The sequence below is a fragment of the Rhinopithecus roxellana genome, chromosome 4 (genome assembly GCF_007565055.1).
Source record: "Rhinopithecus roxellana isolate Shanxi Qingling chromosome 4, ASM756505v1, whole genome shotgun sequence".
Classification (NCBI taxonomy): Eukaryota; Metazoa; Chordata; class Mammalia; order Primates; family Cercopithecidae; genus Rhinopithecus; species Rhinopithecus roxellana.
Window position 1 is genome coordinate 135,890,585 of NC_044552.1, and position 22,120 is coordinate 135,912,704.

Genomic DNA, 22,120 nt, shown 5'->3' on the forward strand with positions numbered 1-22,120 from the left:
GAGACCGTTCATGTCAGAAAATGTCCTTACTCTAACCCTTGACTAATAGTTTGGCTGAGTGTAAAATTTTAGACTAAGAAACATTTGTTTTTCAAAATAGGGTGTTGCTTAATTTTCTTCTCACAATTGTATATGTCATTTTTTTCTCTCAAAATTTCCCTTGATCAGACTTTTTGGGATATTTCCTTATCTTCCTAACCTTCTATGTATTATTTTTATTTTGGCCAACTAGTTCTTTTTAACCTTTGTTTTTCTCACAGCATCCTATTATTATTTTAAAGATGTCATATATCTATAGATATGTGTAAACAGTAAATATACAAATATATACACAAATAGATACACATATGGGTGTGCATTTATTTAATCTTTCAGGATATGAGATGTTACTTTTTTAGAAGTTTTACTGTGTTCTCTGAATTATATTGTTTTCTCCAGTTTTCATTTTTCTGTTTATTTTGGTTTCTCTCTTTTGCCTTATGTATGGTGATAGTTGTTTTTATTAGACTGAGGCATCAAAAGCCGATCTGAATTGTAGTGTATTCATACAATGGAATATTATTCTATCATAAAAATGAATGAAGTACTGATACATATAGTAACATGGATAAACCTCCAAAACATTATGCCAGTTGAGAGAAGTCAACGCAAAAGGTCACATATTGTATGATTCCTTTTGTATGAAATATCTAGAATAGATACATTCATGAGAACAGAATGGAGATTGGTGATTTCCAGGGGTCAGGGGAAGGGGAGAATGGAAAGTGCTTAATAGGAACAGAGTTTTACTTTGTAGCAATGGGGACTTGATAGAGGTGGTGGCTGCAAACATTACAAGTTTACTAAATGTCACTGAATCCTTCACTTTAAAATGGTAAATTTTATGTGACCATCTCTTCAATAAATTGATTTTTTTAAAGAGCTGCCTGGGAGACCTGTGGATGTGTGGCATGGCAAGCAGTGGCCTTCATTTCTGAATAATTAAGCAGCAAACCAGTCACTCTGAGAGGGCCCCAACATTGTTAGTATGTACATGAGAGGATTTACTATGGGACTTTTTCACACAAAAATGGTTCCGATCTCTCCCCTAATGGGCAGCAGCCCAGTTCACTAAGTTCTTTGTTGGTCTGAGGCCTGCATGTGACATTAGTTCCCATGTTTTGTTCCTTGCGCATCATTCCGCTCTTGCTCTGAACCTGGTTTCTTGCTCCCAAAGCCTCTCCTTCTCAGTCTCTCCGGAGGCAAAGCACTGGTCCTCCACTGAGCAGGTAGAGACCTTGTCCTCCTCGTGGGAGGGCAGTAAGGAAATCATCAGGCTTTCTTCGCTTGCCTCCACCTACCGTGTGCCACACCAAAAATCTCTAAAGGCCTTGGCACAGCCAGCCAACTCTCCCCATTGGCTGGCCCTCCCTGCAGCATCCCTCCAGTGGTGAACTGGGGCTTTCTTCCCTGGAAACTCATTTCTATCATTCTTCTGATGTTGTGTTTGTGTCCTTCTGTTTTCTTTGTCACTAGGGTTTATACTTTTAAAAAAGCTTTTGTTATTTTAATGCCACCTCAGGAGGGAGAAGAGATAAGCCAGCTTGTGGCTTAATACACTTGTTTTTTGTTGTTGTTTGTTTGTTTTTTGAGATGGAGTTTCCCTCTATTGCCAAGGCTGGAGTGCAATGGTGCTATCTTGTCTCACCACAACCTCTGCTTCCCTGGTTCAAGCGATTCACCTGCCTCAGCCTCCTGCATAACTGGGATTACAGGCGTGTGCCACCACATCCGGTTAATTTTTGTATTTTTAGTAGAGAAAGGGTTTCGCCATGTTGGTCAGGCTGGTCTCGAACTCCTGACCTCATGATCCGCCCGCCTCGGCCTCCCAAAGTGCTGGGATTGCAGGTGTGAGCCGCTGCGTCTGGCTTACATGTGTGTTTAAGTAGAAGACTGTATATTTCTTCTGACATCTTGCTGGGAAATTTTACCTCAGAGTGAAAAGAATGTTGCTTTTCAATTGTGCTTTCAATTGTCAGCTCTAAATTAAGTTGTGTTCTCAGCCAAGTTGACAAATTGCCTAATCTTTTCTTATGTCTGATTTTTAACTGTTAAAATGGTGATTGGAGGTGGTTAGGGATGACAAGACATTGGGGAGGAGGCTCACATCTATTAAATGCCAATTATGTGCCAAGTGAACAATACTTTATTTCCTCAGGCTTCAAGTACAAATTACTGAAACTAAACTAATGGTTACCTTTCTTGTGTGATTGTTTTTGCTAAGTGTTGATTCTTGTAACTATCTTTGAAGGTGAAAATCAAATAAGGTAGTGTCTCTGAAGCCCTAGAACATGCCTCCATGACAGACTTTTCAGACATCATTGTCATTATTCGTTGACATCATTGATTCCCAGCCCCAACAGGAAGGAATCCTGACTTATTCATCACCATACACAAAAGTAGCTCCATGAATAATTGTGGAATTTGTTGTACTCCTGTTATAAGTATAATAATTTTGATGGAAGAAAATAAGTGGTAAGGTTAACGTGATCTCAGAATTTAATGTCTTTAATGTCAGCTATGACTAAAACTAAGAACCTTATGTTCATAGATTGCTACTTAGTGATGCTGTTTTTTTGTTAGAAGAAATCAACTGCTACATGTATATTTCATTGTGAGGACCCTAAATCTACTCGTTGGTTTAAGCAAGTTGAAATTTATTTAAGGAATCTAATTTCAGCCAAAACTCTGGGAATTATAAGAATTATTGGCCAGGTGCAGTGGCTCACGCCTCTAATCCCAACACTTTGGGAGGCCGTGGTGGGTGGCTCACTTGAGGTCAGGAGTTTGAGACCAGCCTGGCCAATATGGTGAAACCTGTCTCTACTGAAAATACAAACATTCACTGGTTATGGTGGTACATGCCTGTAATCCCAGCTACTCAGGAGGCTGAGGCAGGAGAATCGCTTGAACCTGGGAGGTGGAGGTTGCAGTGAGCCGAGATCCACCACTGCACTCCAGCCTGGGTGACAGAGCAAGACTCCATCTCAAAAAAAAAAATATTAGAAAGTTATCATATAGCTTTTCATTTTATTTCCCCACCTTTATTTCTCCTTTTATGTCTTCCAGGGGCCTCCCGGTATCTTTCTATGCTGCATGCCATCTTCATTCTTTTCTCTCTGCTGACTGCTGCTTAATTTACTCATCACCTTGTGCTGGGCCACTTTAAAATGTTCACCTCTTCCTGCTGGCTTTCCAGCTTGGTGTCACATTGTTAACAAACTCAGTATTTGTTCATTCTAACTCAAAAGTTCCCAGGAGGGATAATAATTGGCCCATCTTGGGTCAGGTGTCTACTCCTGCTCTTCCATTGGGACAGAATGTCTGCATGTGGAGGCTGGGAAAAGATGGCATCTCTAGTAGAGTACATTTGCCAGATCCCTCTCTCTAAAGGAGTTATGATTGTTGTTATTATTTATTCATAAGTAAGGTATTTTATCCAGAACTTAGTAGAGGAAGGTTAAGGTGAAATGTGGATGGATATGTTCTCCTTTAGTGTAGCAGGAAAGCCCCCTGGGCCTGGGAATGGTGAGTCCTTTTTAGACTGTCCTGTCTGACGCTGCTCTTACTATGATCAAATAGGAGCACTCACCCCCTCTAGAAGTAGTACTTTTCCTCTGCTTCAGCAAAATTCTTCAAGTGGTCATTCTGACGCTGGTAGCTAACAAAGCAGTTGCAAGCAGAGTTTGGAAAAATGGAGCCTCTGTTACACCAAGGCTTGAAAGCCGCACATGAAAGAGGGATTGTCACATTTCCATCTCTGTGATCTCTAACTGCCATTTTGCACACAGAGGGCACATTTTGTGGCTTGAAATGAGAATAGGAGAGAAGGCAGATTCTGAGAGAAAGAATACGCATGGGAGAAAGCTAGAGAGCTGCTCCAGAGAGTAAAGTTCACATTTTACATAGAAAGAGTGGTCCTGGGAGTTGTATAATGAAAGCATTATATTTATTTATTGTATTATTATTTAGATATACCACCTGTGTATACCAACTCAGAGGCTTTCTCTGAGTTGCTTCAAAATGAGACCCTGAGCTTTAGAGAAAGGAAGAAGTGATGATTAGTTGTAAGGACAAATACGGACTAAAACTGGAAGCCTGTCTGTGCTCTGAGGCAGCTCCAGGAAAGCGGCTGCTTAGTTCTTCTCTGTGATGGTCAACTCGATCTTATTGTCATGGTATCTTTGGTTGTCTCTTCTCTGATCACATTTTGACTCATAGCAATACTCTTGAGCCCCGAGTTCCTGGTTCAATGAATATCCTATAGCCAGGATAGTAGAACTTGTTTTACAGAGTGTACACAAATGCTCTCTTTGGAAAGGGACTGTAGGAGCTAGGGGAAATAATGGGCATAATGATGCTTAATGAGCTGCTCAGTGTACTCAGAAGTTGATAACATTGATTTTTCAGTCCTCCAGCTAACCAGACAGCAAGCCACCCAGAGCGTCTTTTCTTGTGAGAATGGTGCTGGGTCACTCGTGTAGCTTCTCTGGGGTGACTCAGAGATAAGGGCAATCAAGACTGGTCATAGGATCCGCAAAGGCCATGTATAGAGGGACACCATTTCTTAGAATGCTACCTGGCTGGAAGAGAAAGTCTTGAGTAGACTCACTCTGTTGCCTAGGATGAGATTTATTCTCTGCAAAAGAACAGAAAAGTCTTCATAGGTAGGGGCACATGAAAGATTTGATATGAGCAAAGGGGCTCAAGTGGACCTCACGGTTTTAAATAATATTTTTTCTCGGAAAAGTGGCACTCTAACTTTCAAAATTGCAAGCATTACAATCTGCTTGAATTTTAAATTTAATAAATGTTCTGTCAACTCCTGGACTTGAAATGAAAGTTGCATTAACCAAAGATGTGCCTTTAGATGTAAGTTTAAATAAAGCACCTCTAAAGAAGACTAAAATTCTATGTAATTTTACATAATTAAATGTAGCTATTTTGTCATACTACAATTTTCTGCTTTGCTCCTTATGTCTACAATTTTGATGTTCGTCATGGATTTGGATGGTTTATTTCAGTGCAAGCTTACCCACATTTGTAGGTTGCAGATGGTAATTATTCTCTACCCAAAGTCAGACAAGTTGCCTCAAGTTCTCAGTTTAATGATATTTGGAAGAATTTTAGCAAAACAAATAGTGAATACTCTTCAAATCTGAGCACAAACAATGAAAGCAAAAGTAATTTCCAAAAGATCACTTTTATTTCTGCTGCTGTTCTACCTTTTCAACGTCTCTATCCTTTTCATTGATGAGAATTTGATTGAGCATATTGACACTGGCATTTCTGAAACGACTGAGATTACCATACAATTCCAAGGGTTAATATGTTTTTGGTTACAAGAAACGGTTTTTTCAAGAGCTTATCTTTAGAAAATATTATGTTCTTGTCTTTTCAAATAAAAAATGATCAGAATGTCAAAGTCTGAAATCCTATGAGTCTTTAGGTGTAATTTTTTTCTCATTTCTTTTCTATCACACACAAAAATTAATGTTTTGAATTTTCTATGCTTTTGTATAGAAAATTATTCATGTACTAAGCTCACTGAAGGTAGAAAAGATGATCTCAATCTATGAACACTGTCATACATGCTTTATTATTATGAGCATAGCACAGGGCTGTGGGCCAAGGAGACTACAAAAGAAATGTAGGTTCAGTGCTCCCCAGAATATGTAATCTAGTGAAGCACAAGGAGTACAGCAGTGTTTTACAGCTTTCTTTTAAAATAGACTTAACTCACTAAAAGTCTGAGGAGGTCTCCATAAAAATGTTGAGATTATGAGTACAAAGAATATGTTAATATGGCAAAAATTATGTAGGTGGCTTGTAGATGACTCACATTTGTATAACACCATGCTTACTTATAGTCTTAACGGCATTGCAGTGAGCCCTGGGCTGCTTCTAAGGAGAACCAAATCACTGTTATTTACTCCATGGATTTGCAGATATGCAAGCAGTGGGGTAAAAGTTGCTAACAATTCACAAATACTTCCAACAAACACACAACACTTTCTTCTTTATAAAGTTTGAAATAACTAACAATACTCCTACAATGATATCCTGCTTCTTTTTTTTTCTTTTTAAATTCATGTGTGTATGAATCATGTGCAATAAGATTTACAGTGTGTATCACTTACATGTTTATATTTTTACTGTGAACTCAAACATGCAATTACCCCAAACCAGAAATGAATACAACCAACTGAGGAAGAGAACAGCTAGCAAGCATCCTCAAGACACACCACAAATGACCAAGACTCTGAAGTGAGTTACTGGCAGCCAGGGAGGCCTGCAGGGAGGCACAAATCATTCAATCAGGCCTTGCTGTTGACTCTGAAGAGGGCATTTGGCTGGGATGAGGGGGAGTAGATCCAGGTCTATTTGTGTCTTGATGTAGGCAGGGAGGTCATGAGCAATAAAGTACTGGTGAGAGGACAGCCCTACTTCCTGATGTTTCAAAGTGATTTTGAGACAAGTATTACTCTAAAAATAAAACGTATTCATTAGTCTATTTTAGAGATAAGTAGACTCTCACTTTTTTCTTCAAGCCTCTTCGTTGTAGACACTGACACCAAAGAGTAAAACTATTCATCTATCAGGAGCCTTAAACTCTGTGGCTTTCAGTTGAGATTAAAATCAAAACTTGTTCAGACTGTAAAAACGGACTCATGATAACAGTAACAAATGTTGGCAATTCATAGAAACACAGATTTGCTCCTACTTTGGCTCTCCCTGTACAATCAGTGAACCTGCTGAAAGCAAAGTTGGGTATTGGGGGAACCCGCCCCCAATATTTCAACGTAGATTCTTTCTGTTTTCCATAAGTGTCGGCTTGCTGAGAAATAAAGAGAGACAGTATAAAGAGAAGAATTTTACAGCTGGGCTGCTGGGGGTGACATCACATATCGGTAGGACCGTGATGCCCGCCTGAGTCTCAAAACCAGTAAGTTTTTATTAAGGGTTTCAAAAGAGGAGAGGGTATAAGAACAGGGAGTAGGTACAAAGATCACATGCTTCAAAAGGCAAAAAGCAGAACTACTAATAAGGGTCTAACAAAGATCACATACTTCTGAGAGAACAGGACAAAGGGAAAAAGCAGAACTACTGATAAGGGTCCAAAAAAGATGACAAGGCAAAGGGCAAGAGCAGGACAATTGATAAGGGTCTATGTTCAGCGGTGCACATATTGTCTTGATAAACATCTTAAACAACAGAAAACAGGGTTCGAGAGCAGAGAACCAGTCTGACCACAAATTTACCAGGGTGGGGTTTTTCCCCACCCTAGTAAACCTGGGGGTACTGCAGGAGACCAGGGCGTATCTCAATCCTTATCTCAACTGCATAAGACAGACATTCCCAGAGTGGCCATTTATAGACCACCCCCCCAGGAATGCATTCCTTTCCCAGGGTATTAATATTATTATTCCTTGCTAGGAAAAGAATATAGTGATATCTCTCCTACTTGCATGTCCATTTATAGGCTCTCTGCAAGAAGAAAAATATGGCTGTTTTTGCCTGACCCCGCAGGCAGTCAGACCTTATGGTTGCTTCCCTTGTTCCCTAAACATTGCTGTTACTCTGTTCTTTTTCAAGATGCACTGATTTCATATTGTTCAAACACATTTTACAATCAATTTGTACAGTTAACACAATTATCACAGTGGTCCTGAGGTGATGTACATCCTAAGCTTATGAAGATAAAAGGATTAAGAGATTAAAGAGAGGCCTAAGAAATTATAAAAGCATTATTATTTGTGAACTGATACATGTCCATTAAATCTTCACAATTTATGTTCCTCTGCCATGGCTCTAGCCAGTCCCTCCATTTGGGGTCCTTGACTTCCCACAACAGTTGGGCCCAGGAATTAGTTCTGAGTAGGAGGCTATAATATAACACGTTTGGATATATTTGAAAAGCTAATGATCTCAGTACAACTGGTATTAGTCTTTCAGGTATAATCACTCAAAGATGTCTTACAGTATATGCAGTTTGTGTTTTTATTAGTGTGGAGTGTGTTTCAATTTTCTGCAGGCCAATTTTACTCTTTAGACCAGTGCTATAACCTTGAACCTGGAATAATAAAAGCAAGAATTTTCCTGTTGTTTGGCACTGAACTCTACTCATTAGCTGCTAATGAAGCAGAAGTTGTAGAGCTGAGTTCCATGTGGGCCAGTTGGCTTCATATTAACAGGAATATCTTTCAAAGATGCAGATTGAATTCCCATCTCTCAGCAACGTCAGCCAGATGCCTATCATGGCACACAATTTGATCTTGGGGAAGGAGTTTGAATGTTTAGTATACTGTATGCCACAACTATAACTGGAAAAAAAAAAAAACACCAAATATGGCTTATTGTCTAGTACAACCCTAGCACATACTCATAGACATAGTCAGTAACATTTCTCTTGAATGGTGAGAGAAAAAAATCCAAAAAGAGAAAAGGATTAAATAATCTGATTTAAACTTATAACCCATGTGTGCTGTTGGCCCTACAAATGATAATGTGTTATGCATAAAATGATTTACGTAATATATTCAGTATTGTTCTCACTTTTGCTATGCCATAAAAATCTCCCATTTCTTCATTCATAGTGTAGTGCCCAACGTACAGAGAGTAGAAAATAAGGTACACAAGCCAGTTCCTCCATCCATCCATTCATCCATTTAGACTTGCAACACACTTTCTGAGAATGTAATTTATTCTTGCTGCAATAATATTCTTTTTTCACTCCTTACTCCTTTGGAATCTAGCCTACAGTCTAGCTACTTTCCCCATATTACTCTCTCAAAGGTTATCAGAAACCACTTAACCTTCATGCTCAGTGTCTATTCTCAACAGACATTTGGCAGAACTAGGGGGTGAGCCGTGTTCCTGGAGCCCTGGCCCTATGCCAGCTGGGAAGGCAGCCATGAAAAGTCTTGCTGCTAACCCTCAGCCCAGCAACAGGACTGCATTTAAACAAATAACCAAAAATACTCTCTCTTAAACTTATCGGCGGGCCGTGGCTCAAGCCTTAATCCAGCACTTGGGAGGCCAGACGGGCGGTCACGAGGTCAGAGATCAAGACCATCCTGGCAACATGGGAAACCCCGTCTCTACTAAAATACAAAAAAAAAAAAAAAATGCGCGACTGGCGGGCGCCTGTAGTCCAGCTACTCGAGGCTGAGCGGAGAATGCATGAACCCGGGAGCGGAGCTTGCAGTGAGCTGAGATCTGGCCACTGCACTCCAGCCGGTGACAGCAAGACTCGTCTAAAAAAAAAAAAAAAAAAAAAAAAAAAAAAATAAAAAAAACACTTATCCTGTGACTTTCGTGACACAGATCATCTTGGTTCCCCTTCCATTTATTGACCCTCTCAGGCTCAGCTCCATAATTTGTGGGGCCCAAAGCAAGATTAAAATTTGAGTTCCCTTGTTCGAAAAACAAGAAAAATTATTGTTAAAGTTACTCAATATAATTCTGTTTCTTTTGCAGTTTCTCTCTTGACTTGTCATGGAATCTTTTTATTTGCTGTTTAATGTCATTCTAAGTAAAGAAAAAATAAAATTTTAAATTTTTAGAATAAATTTTACCATTTTTCTTCATATTGTACAATACCATAAAATTGGCATAAATGCCAATTTTAAAAGCATTTAGCTATGTGTAATCACCAAAATTATACAGGTATTATTTTTATAGCTCATACATATGTATGTATTTCATTCTTATCAGAACAGTAGAATCACTGCACAAAACGAACTACTTTTTTTTAATTTCACTTACTGATATGCACACATTCTATCAACACTATGGTCAGTTTACTCGTATGTCATCATTTTCAGTATAAGTGCTTGACTAATTGACACAAGTAAGAAATTAACACAAGTAAGAAAATATATGATGGGGTTTCTTAGAACATCATCGATTTCTTTCACACCAACAAGTTCTGGTTTGAACAGAAAGCATGGCCTCTCAAGACTTATCAGCCTTCCCCTGCACATGCTTACTCTAAGATGAAACACGCACCTGGTACTCATACTGAGTCTTGCTGAACTCCCATGCATTATGAGTCCGCTGGAATTCTGTGCTCATGAGACATGATATGTGAGTGGGAAGGCCAGGAACGGTGGGCATGCACATTGCACATAGTGCTTCTCCTCATGCGTGTGCTCCATTGCCCCATCCAACTTTGCTTACAAAACATAGTTCAAAGATACATTTTTAAAAAAATTGTAAGATGGTGGCAATAGCATTACCCTGAGCTTGGAGCCCTTCTGAGAGTGACGCTATGTGAGATTGCACAGGCCACACACCCATGTTGCTGGCCCTGGACTCTCACTGGTTTCTGTGTCATCCAGTCCATCTGATAAGTATCATGTGTAGGTCTGTCATCATCTTCTCTTTGTACATTTCATTCACCTTTATAAATTCAATTAATACCTCCCTGTCTTGAGCCCAGTTTTTCCCAGGCTCTGAATATTCAACTGCCTGCTGAATACATCTCAACACATACCACATCTAAAATAAAATCCACAATTTTTCCACTAAAGCTGTTCTTCTGGGTTCAGTTAACCAAAAATCTCAGTCATTTGGTCCACAGTCTGTACAAAGCTGATCACATGGTAGTTGCTCAATATGCACTGCTTGTTTATTGACTAAATTGAGTATCTGCCTCCAGTTATAATTTGTAAGAGTCAGCCTAGATCATTCAGAGATCAGTTGTTCTGGTTGTAGATTTCCCATATCCTTATTTCTTTTTAAAATTATTCTTATAATACAGCTTCGAGACATTGGACAGAGGCAGGAAATAAAAATAAAGTTTAACCACCCACTTCTACCTAACACTAATTAAAAACTTTTAACAGGAACTGTGATGATATTAATAGTTAAATTGGATACCAAGATTTAGATTTCATCTACATATGCTCACAACTTTGCTTTTCAGTTATTCCCAAATAAGCAGTTTCATTTCTTTTCCGTTTCCAGATTTCTATATACATGAACTTAAAAAAAAAAAAAATCCAGCCCTGGTCATGGTGGCTCACACCTGTAATCCCAGCATTTTGGGAGGTCGAGGTGGGCAGATCACTTGAGATAAGGAGTTTGAGACTAGCCTGGGCCAATATGGCAAAACCTTGTCTTTACTAAAATTACAAAAATTAGCCAGGCATGGCGGCTCATGCCTGCAGTCCCAGCTACTTGGGAGGATGAGGCAGGAGAATCCCTTGAACCCAAAGGCAGAGGTTGCAGTGAGCCAAGATTGTGCCACTGCACTCCAGCTTGGGTGACAGAGTGAGACTCCATCTCGAAAAAAAAAAAAAAGAAAAAAAATTCCATCAGTGGGCATCAGACTTAGTCGCTGTCAAAGTCACACTGGCTACTGTCTTATTATTTGTATTCTTTGTTACAGAAATTGTAATTTGATGAATTTTAATTATGGTGTCTTGATATTTCCAGTGCTTCCCACTCTGGGTAGGTCATGAAAATAATGGTAATGTTTGTGTTGTTATTCGTTATTTGTATTCTTTGTTACAGAAATTGTAATTTGATGAACTTTAATTATGGTGTCTTGATATTTCCAGTGTTTCCCACTCTGCGTAGGCCATGAAAATAATAGCAGTATTTGTGTTGTTATTCTGGCACTTCCAGTTTAGACTATAACCCAGAAGAGTTTGAAGGGTATTAAAAACAACAGCAATAATGAAAAAGAAAAACAGAACTACTAAAGAAATATGGGGGTTTAGATTATTTCAAACCTCATGATGATGTTTAGTTTATATTTAAGTGAGGTTCAAGTTAGTTCGTGTTTTTGTGCGACTCTCTAGGTCCATTTCTAGCCACCTTTGCTTTAGGTTTGGCATGTGGAAAGACTAAAACTGCCTTCTTGCCTGACTGGGGTTCATCTAGTCATTAACTGCCTGCAACACCAAGGTAGAACTTCTTATTTCAGGCAGCCCAGGCACTGGAAATAATGTGCTGCTTGTATTATAAATCCAAAGAAATGCCAAAATAACCTGTGGCTTTCAGGAGTGGTACAGTTAGCTTTTATGACCAAGGAATGGAAAACCAACTTAGAACCCAGTATCAACCTTTCCATTCAAAGCTGCATTCTGGTGGACATTAAAGTTCTAGTTATTTGTGAAATTTTAAAATAATATTTTAAATAAGGCTTGCTTCTAGGCTGTTCTAAGATATATTTTATTTATGATATGGTAATCCTCTAATTTTGAGTTACTCTCTTACTATTATTTTAAACATCATTAACAGTTCTGTGACATTTCTTATGCAATACCAAAGGCAATAAAATAGTGTATTAGTCAATTAAGACATTGAATTTTTGATGCACACAGCACTGTGGGTCATAAAATAGAAGTAAATGAATAATTCCTGCCTTCAGAAAATGAATCTTTTTGAGGTAATAATAATATAGGTCTATGAATAATTAGAAGACAATATAACATAGTACATAGTCCAGTTAAAAAAAGAGATTAGAAGAGGAAAAACACCAGATCTCTATGTGGAGGAGAAAATGATGCTTAAACTGTGTTTCTCTTTGGAATATTAATGAGGACCAGAGAGGGCATCTATCTATTCAGAAGACTTCTGAAAATAAACTATCTAAGGGCCTTTAGACATTGGTAGATGCTGCATGCTATTTTTCGCTTATTTTATTTTGTGTTTGTTTCAATAGGGTTTTGGGGAACAAGTGGTGTTTTGTTACATGAATAAGTTCTCTATTGGTGACTTATGAGATTTTGGTGCACCCATCACCAGAGCACCATACGCCGTATCCAATGTGTAGTCTTTTATCCATCACCTCTGCCCTCCTTTCCCCTGAGTCCTCAAAGCCCATTGTATCATTCTTATTCCTTTGCATCCTCATAGCTTAGCTCCCATTTATGAGTGAGAACATACAATGTTTGGTTTTCCATTCCTGAATTACTTCACTTAGAATAATGGTCTCCAATTCAATCTGGGTTGCTGTGAATTCATTATTTCGTTCCTTTTTATGGCTGAGTAGTATTCCATGGTGTGTGTGTATGTGTGTGTATGTGTGTGGGTGTGTGTGTATCACATTTTCTTTATCCACTCATTGATTGATGGGGATTTGGGCTGGTTCCATATTTTTGCAATTGCAAATTGTGCTTCTATAAACATGCATGCTCAAGTATCTTTTTCATATAATGACTTCTCTACCCCAGGTAGATACCCAGGAGTGGGATTGCTGGATTAAATGGTAGATCTACCTTTAGTTCTTTAAGGAATCCCCACACTATTTTCCATAGTGGTTGTACTAGTTTGCATTCCCACCAACAATGTAAAAATGTTCCCTTTTCACCACATCCATGCTAACTTCTATTATTTTTTGATTTTTTTATTATGGTCATTCTTGCAGGAGTAAGGTGGTATCACATAGTCATTTTGACATGCATTTACCTGATCATTAGTGAGGTTGAGCATTTTTTCATATGTTTGTTGACCGTGTGTATATCTTTTTTTTTTTTGAGAACTGTCTATTCATGTCCATAGCCCACTTTTTGATGGAATTGTTTGTTTGTTTGTTTGTTTTTTCTTGCTTATTTGTTTGAGTTCCTTGTAGAGTCAGGATATTAATCTTTTGTCAGACATAGATTGTGAAGATTTTCTCCCACTCTGTGAGTGTTTTGTTTCCTGTGTTGATTGTTCCTTTTGCTGTGCAGAAGCATTTTAGTTTAATCAAGTCCTATCTATTTATCTTTGTTTTTGTTACATGTGCTTTTGGGTTTTTGATCATGAAGTCTTTGCCTCAAAGTCTAGAAGGGTTTTTTGAATGTTATCTTCTAGAATTTTTATGGTTTCAGGTCTTCTATTTAAGTATTTAATCCATCTTAAGTTGATTTTTGTATAAGATGAGAAATGAGGATCCAATTTCATTCTTCTACGTGTGACTTGTCAATTATCCCAGCACCACTTGTTATATAGTGTATCCTTTCACCCTTTATGTTTTTGTTTGCTTTGTTGAAGGTAAGTTAACTGTAAGTATTCGGGTTGATTTCTAATTCTTTATTCTGTTCCATTGGTCTATATACCTATTTTTATACAAGTACCATGCTGTTTTGGTGACTATGACCTTATAGTATAGTTGGAAGTCATGTAATGTGATGCTTCCAGATTTGTTCTTTTCGCTTAGTCTTGCTTTGGCTATGTGGGCTCTCTTTTTGGTTCCATATGAATTTTGGATTGTTTTTCCTAGATGTGTGAAGACTGATGATGGTATTTTGGTGGGAATTGTATTGAATTTGTAGATTTCTTTTGGCAGTATGGTCATTTTCACCATACTGATTCTACCCATTCATAAGTATGGGATGTGTTTCCATTTGTTTGTGTTGTCTATGATTTTTTAAAGCAGTGTTTTGTAATTTTTTTTTTTTTTTGTAGAAGTCCTTCTTTAGGTATATTCGTAAGTAATTTTTAGCTGTTGTAAAAGATGTTGAGTTCTTTATTTGATTCTCAGCTTGGTCACGGTTGGTGTATAGCAGAGCTATTGGTTTGTGTACATTAATTTTGTATTCTGAAAGTGCTGAATTTATTTGCCACTTCTAGGAGCTTTTTGGATGACTCTTTATGTGATCATATCAGCAGCAAACAGCAACAGTTTGACCTTGTCTTTACCAATTTGGATGCCCTTTATTTCTTGTTCTTATATGATTGCTCTGGCTAGGACTTTCAGTACTATGTTGAATAGAAGTGGTGAAAGTGGGCATCCTTATCCTGTTCTAGTTGTCAGGGGGAATGTTTCAACTTCTGTCTGTATAATGTTGGGCGTGGATTTTAATAGAGCGGTTTTGTTACCCGATGTTGTCCCTTATGCCAATTTACGAGGTGTTTCGGAGAGTAATGAGGGAGTTGTGGATTAAATGTTTTTTCTATCTATTGAGATGATCATGTGATGGTGTTTGTGATCTGTTTATGGGTGGTGACATATTGAACTTGAGATGTTAAACAATACTGCATCACTAGATGAAACAAACTTGATCATGGGGATTATTGATGGAGGGTCAGTTAGACTATATTTGTTGAGGTTTTGTATCTAGTGTTCATCAGGGAGTTGGTAGTATTTTCTTTTTATATGTTTTCCTGTTTGGCATTAGGGTGATATGGCTTATAGAATGATTTAGGGAGATTGCTTCTTTCTCTATTTGTGGAATAGTGTCAATAGGATTGGTACCAATTCTTCTTTGAATGTCTGATAAAATTCATCTGTGAATCCATCTGGTCCTGGAATTTTTTTGTTTGGTAACTCAAATTACCATTTCAATCTTACTGCTTGTTATTTGTCTGTTGAGTCTCTCTTTATTTCTGGTCTAATCTAGAAGGGTTATATGTTTCCAAGAATTTATCCATCTCCTCTAGGTGTTCTAGTTTGTGCATGTAAAGTTGTTCATAGTACCTTTAATGATCTTTTGTACTTCTGTGGTTTTGGTTGACGTATCTCCTGTTTCATTTCTATTTGAGCTATTTGGATCTTCTCCCTTCTTGGTTAACCTTGCTAATGGTCTATCCGTTTTGTTTATCTCTTCAAAGAACCAGGTTTTATTTTATTTGCCCTTTGTATTGTCTTTTTGTTGCTGTAGTTTAAATTTCATTTAGTTCTTCTAGGCTCTTTGTTATTTCTTTACTTTTGCTGGGTTTGGTTTGTTCTTGTTTCTCTAGTTCCTTGAGGTATGAGCTTAGATTGTCTCTTTGTGCTCTTTCAGACTTTTTGATGTAGACATTTAATGTTATGTCAGTGGAGAAAAGTCCCCCAATATTATTGCATTGCTGTCTGTCTTGTCTCTTAGGTCTAATAATAATTGTTTTTATAAATCTGGGAGCTTCAGTATTAGGTGCATATATATTTGGGATTGTGATACTTTCCTGTTGGACTAGGCCTTTTATCATTATATAATGTGCCTCTTTGTCTTTTTTAACTGCTGCTGCTTTAAAGTTTGTTTTTTCTGATACAAGGATAGCTACTCCTGCTTGCTTTTGGTGTCCATTTGCATTGAATATATTTTTCTACCCCTTTACCTTAAGTTTATGTGAATCCTTATGTATCAGGTGAGTCTCTTGGAAACAGCAGATACTTGTTTGCTGAATTCTCATCCATTCTGCCATTCTGTGTCTTTTCTTTTTCTTTTTAATTGTGTTTAGTTTAATGCTGAATTTACTCCCATGCCATAAGTTTTTGTTTCCTCAGTTTCTTCTGGGATATCTTTTTCTTCTGGGCAACCTCCTCTTCTGGTTTAGGAACAAGCTGTTCCTTTTCAATAAGGATCATCTCAATGTGGCAGGGAGACCTCATATATGGGTTAATCTGACTATGAGCTCCATAAGTCCGCCGCACACATGATGCTTTATTTCACTGGAGATGTGGGTGTGGGAAGTCAGGGACACCCAATAGAGGGACCGGCTGAGGCCACGGCAGAAAGAAACATAATTGTGAAGATTTCATGGACATTTATTAGTTCCCACAATTAATACTTTATCAATTTCTTATGCCTGTCTTTACGTGCAATCTCTGAACATAAATTGTAAAGATTTCAGGACATTTATCACTTCCCCAACAATATTTTTGTGATTTCCTATGCCTGTCTTTACTTTAATCTCTAAATCCATCATCTTCGTTAAGCTGGGATGTATGTTGCCTCAGGACCCTGTGATGATTGTGTTAACTGCACAAATTGTTTAAACAATATAAAATCGGGGCACTTTGCAAAAAGAACAGGATAACAGTAATGTTTAGGGAACAGGGGAGATAACCATTAGTTCTGGCTGCCTGAGAGTTGGGCAAAACAGAGACATATTTCTCTTCTTTCAAAATCAAATAGGACTATCACTGAATTCTTTTTCTCAGCAAGGAGCAGCCCTGAGAAAGAGAATGCATTCCTAGGGGTAGGTCTCTAAAATGGCCACTCTGGGAATGTCTGTCTTTTACGGTTATAGATAAGGGATGACATAAGCCCCGGTCTCCTATAGCACTCCCAGGGTTATTAGGATGAGGAAATTCCTGCCTAATAAATTTTGGTCAGACCAGTTGTCTGCTCTCAAACCCTGTCTCCTGATAAGATGTTATCAATGACAGTGCGTGCCCAAAACTTCATTAGCAATTTTAATTTCTCCCCGGTCCTGTGATCTTGCCCTGCTTCCTTTGCCTTGTAATATTTTATTACCTTGTGAAGCACGTGATCTCTGTGACCCACACCCTATTCATACACTCCCTTCCCTTTGAAAATCACTAATAGAAACTTGCTGGTTTTGCGGCTTGGGGGCTTATGGAACCCTGCCAACATGTGATGGTCTCCCCTAGATACGCAGCTTTAAATTTCTCTCTTTTGTACTCTTTCTCTTTATTTCTCAGACCAGCCAACACTTAGGGAAACAGAAAAGAACCTATGTGAAATAATGTTGAATTATCGGGGGCAGGTTCCCCAATAGATGTGCTCAATTACCAGAGAGTCTACATCTAAACCTTTAAGTTCACCATTACTCTCTGCGTTTTTAAGCATGTGCAGCAAAAATTCAGCACTCTTTTGGGCCATCAACCTTGTGTCTAGCCCCACTGCTTGGCCTGGGCATACCTGCCAACTCCACCATTGTAACATCGGAATGGTACACACTGTTTCTGTAAAGTGACATCTTTCAGATATTTTGTGGCTTTTCATATATACATACCTTGATGGCCCGGGCAATTTCACAAGTATTCTTAAGGTGAATACGAAGGTTAGAACCTCTTGATTTGCATGATTTTGTGGGGTTCTCTGGGTCAAGTGTATAGGGAACCATTTTCACAGATTACCTCAGGCCACTTAGGGAAAGAGCCATTCTGTATCTTTTAAGTGGAGCATTTAGGCAATTTACATTCAATGTTATTGTTGAGATTTGAGGTACTATTCTATTCACCATGCTATTTGTCACCTGAATATCTTGGTTTTTTCATTGTGTTATTGTTTCATAGATCCTGTGAGATGTACGCCTTTAAGATTTTATTTTGTGCATTTCAAAGATTTGTTTTGAGGTTTAGAACTTTTTTTTTTTTTTCCTTAGCAATACTTGTAGTACTAGCTTGGTAGTAGTGAATTCTCTCAGCATTTGTTTGTCTGGAAAAGACTGTATCTTTCCTTCATTTATGAAGCTTATTTTCACTGGATTCAAAATTCTTGGCTGATAATTGTTTTGTTTAAAGGAGGTTAAAGATAGAACCCCAGTCCCTTCTAGCTTGTTGGGTTTCTGCTGAGAAATCTGCTGTTAATCTAAGTCTTTAGATCTGTGAACATGGGATATTTTTCCATTTGTTTAGATTTTCTTTAATTTCTTTCAACAATGTTTTATATTTTTCAGAGTATAAGTTTTATCATATGTAACTACATATGTAGAACTACAAATGGTAGTTCCATTTTTACTTACTTGGGATATCTCCATACTGTTTTCCATAGATGTTGAACTAATTTACATTCCCTCCCACAGTGTATAAGCCTTCTCTTTACTCTGTATCCACAGTAACATATGTACTTATGCTGCAACTTTATGTCCATGTGTACTCATTGTTTAGCTCCCACTTATAAATGAGAACACATGATCTTTGATTTTCTTCTTCTGAGTTAGTTTACTTAGGATAATGGCCTCCAGCTCCATCTATGTTGCTGCAAAGGACATGATTTTATTCTTTTTATATGGCTGAATAGTATTCCACTGTGTGTGTGTGTGTGTGTGTGTGTGTGTGTGTGTGTGTGTGTGTGTATATATATACACACATACACGCATACATATAAGGAAACTGTGGTATGTATGTGTTTAAAGAAAATGTGGTAAGTGTCCACCAACCCTTGGTGAACACTTAGGTTGGTTCCATGACTTTGCTATTGTGAATAGTGCTGCAATGAACATACGAGTGCAGGTTTTTTTCTTATATAATGGATTCTTCTTCTTTAGGTAGATAACCAGTAGTAGGATCGCTGAATCAAATGGTAGTTCTATTTTTACTTCTTTGGAATATCTCCATACTGTTTTCCATAGGGATTGAACTAACTTACATTCCCTCCAACAGTGTATAAGCCTTCTCTTTACTCCGTATCCACAGTAGCATATGTTGTTTTTTAACTTTGTAATAATAGCCACCCTGACTGATATAAGATAATATCTCATTGTGGTTTTAATTTGCTCTTCTCTGATGATTAGTGATGTTCAGGATTCTTAAAATATGTTTGTTGGAATACTTAGTAATGAAATCAAATCGGTAATAAAAAAGTCTCCCAACAACAACAAAAAAGACCAGGACCAAACAGATACACAGCCAAATTTTACTAGACATGCAAAGCACTAATACCAATATTACTGAAACTATTCCAAAAAATTAAGGAGTAGGGATCTTTCCCTAACTCATTCTATAAATTCAGTGTCAGTCTCATACGAAAAATCAGACAAGGACACAACAAGAAAAGAAACCTACAGGCCAATATTCCTGACAAACGTAGAAGCAAATATCCTCGACAAAATATTATCAAACTGAATCCAACAGAACATCAAAGAAAAAAAAATCCATCACAATCAAGTGGGCTTAATTCCAGGGAGGCAAGGATGGTTCAACATATGCAAATTAATAAACATGATTCACCATGTAAACAAAACAAAGAACAAAAACTTTCTGATCATCTCAGTAGATGTAAAATAAGTATTTGATAAAATGCAACATCACTTCATAATTTTAAAAAACCCTCAGCAAACTAGGCATAAATGGAATATATCTCAAAATAATAGCCGTATATGACAACCCCATAGTCAATATCATACTGAATGAGGAAAATTTGAAAGCATTTCACCTCAGGACTAGAACAAGAAAAGGATGTCCACTCTCATCACTCTTATTCAACATAGTACTGGTAGCCCAAGCCAGAACAATGAGGCAAGAAAAGAAATAAAAGACATCCAAATTAGAAAAGAGGATGTCCAATTATCTCTGTTTGCTGATGACACAACCATGTACTTAGAAAATCCTAAAGGCTCCTCCAGAAGACTCCTAGAGTTAATAAGCAACTTCTGTAAAGTCTCAGGATACAAAATCAATTTACAAAAATTAGTAGCATTTATATACACCAATAATGTTCAAACTGAGAACCAAATTAAGAACTCAATCCTATTTACAGTAGTCACACAAAAAAAGTTAAACACTTAGGAATACATTTAACAAAGATCTCTACAACAGAAACTACAAAACACTGATGAAGTAAATTGTAGCTGTCCCAATAAAATAGAAAAATATCCCATGCCCATGGATTAGAAGAATCACTATTATTAAAATGGCCATATTGCCCAAAGCAATCTGCAGATTCAATGCAGTTCCTATCAAATTGCCAATGTCTTCCTTCATAGAATTAGAAAAGTAATCCTAAAATTCATATGGAACAACAACAAAAAGCGCAAATAGCCAAAGCACTCCTAAGCAGAAAGAACAAATCTGGAAGCATCACATTGCCTAACTTCAAATTATATTACAAGGCCATACTAATAAAAACTGCATGGTACTGGCACAAAAATAGGTACATGGATCAGTGGACTGGAACAGAGAACCCAGAAATAAAGTCATATACCTATAACCAATGGATCTTTGATAAAGTTTATAAAAATAAACAATGGGGAAAGGACATACTTTTCAATAAATGATGCTGGGAAAACTGGCTGGCTATCTGTGGAAGAATAAAGCTGGACCCCTCTCTCTTACTATATACAAAAATTAACTCAAGATTGATTAAAGACCTAAACATAAGACCAGAAACTAAAAGTTCTAGAAGTTAGATCAGATTTTTCTGCCTTTCTTAGTTGCTTTGTAATCTCCTTTTACCTTATTTACATGGCCTGTTTAGAGAGGCCTGCATTTGTGATATTCACTGTTGTTCTCACATTTTTTTTGGACAAGATATACCCTCCTATTCTGGATAGGCCTCATTCCATCAAGCTCAATGACACCTCTGAGAATAGAACTGCCAAAAGTTCTATATGCAACATGATTCCGTCAACTTGACACCGAATGATTCTTATGCAGGTTCAATATGTTTAGTTCCTTCCTGTGTGGAGATTAAACATATTTTGCCTTTTAAACACAATCTATAAAGCCATAAGCAGAAAAAAGTTTTATGCTTTGTGTTATTTCTCACTTTCTGTTATTTAACAGTGACACAGTTTTTGTTGTTCATTATTCTTCAAGTTCATCACATTTTAATGTTAAAGTCACGTGATGAGGTCAGCAGGTTTTCTAACAAAAATGTTTTTCTTTATCTGCATTGAGATGTCATGTGTCATTTTATTTCAGTAGCATATTTGTTACTTTAAAAAGATATGTTGTTAAATTATGCTTCTTGTGGTTATGTTTTATAACAAAATATTCTAAAATAAATTCTGCATTACTTTTCTGTGAAGGAGATTTCTAACTACCAGCCACAATGTTTCTTCTTTATTTCACAGGGATGCAAGCTGGTGAGCTGTTAATTCCTATAGAATCTATTTTATTAACAACCCAAAAATATAATAGCTCTGTTCTCAAAAAGGGTGTTTGATGTTCTGAATATTCAGTGTAATCCTCTGAGGCATGGAGAAGTTCCTGAAACCTAATTAAACAAGGTAATATGTTATATGAAAGTTTTCTACATGTAATTTGTTATATTTTTATTAAATACAATCTAATTTCTGGTAAATTGGAACCCATGTAGTAAAGAGCCTATTTATAGCCAATACATTTATTTTGATGATTATGATGACATATTCTGGGAACAGGAAGCAGATGTTGAAAATGTTTACCATCATTCTTGATGCATCCATCTTTGACAGTTATGGACTCCAGATTGAACAATATCTCTTTTTTATTCCTCTCAATCATCAAATTAGTTTAATAAGATGTGGAAGACCTAGTATTCATTTGTAGTACTCATGGTTTTGGGAATCGCGGCAAAAATTTTGTTTTATAAATTTTGGTCCTGATAGAGTTGTGTAAGAAAGTTACTAAAATAGAACTGAAATAATAAATGACATTTGAAGCCCCTTCTTATTCAGAGAGCCTATGATTATAACTGAATGGAGCCAAAGA

The 22,120-nt window shown here is 37.3% G+C and overlaps 1 protein-coding gene and 1 pseudogene across 1 annotated transcript in view; one reads left to right on the forward strand and one right to left on the reverse strand.

Moving 5' to 3' along the window:
• Positions 1-21,657, forward strand: part of BCKDHB (branched chain keto acid dehydrogenase E1 subunit beta) — a 289,273-nt gene extending 267,616 nt beyond the window's left edge. The window contains exon 11 of the mRNA XM_010388536.2: positions 21,502-21,657. The gene's annotated coding sequence lies outside the window, so the exon portion shown is untranslated. The remainder of the gene's footprint in view (positions 1-21,501) is intronic.
• On the reverse strand, positions 16,211-17,829 carry LOC115896970 (annotated as a pseudogene).
• Positions 21,658-22,120: the final 463 nt, after the last annotated feature.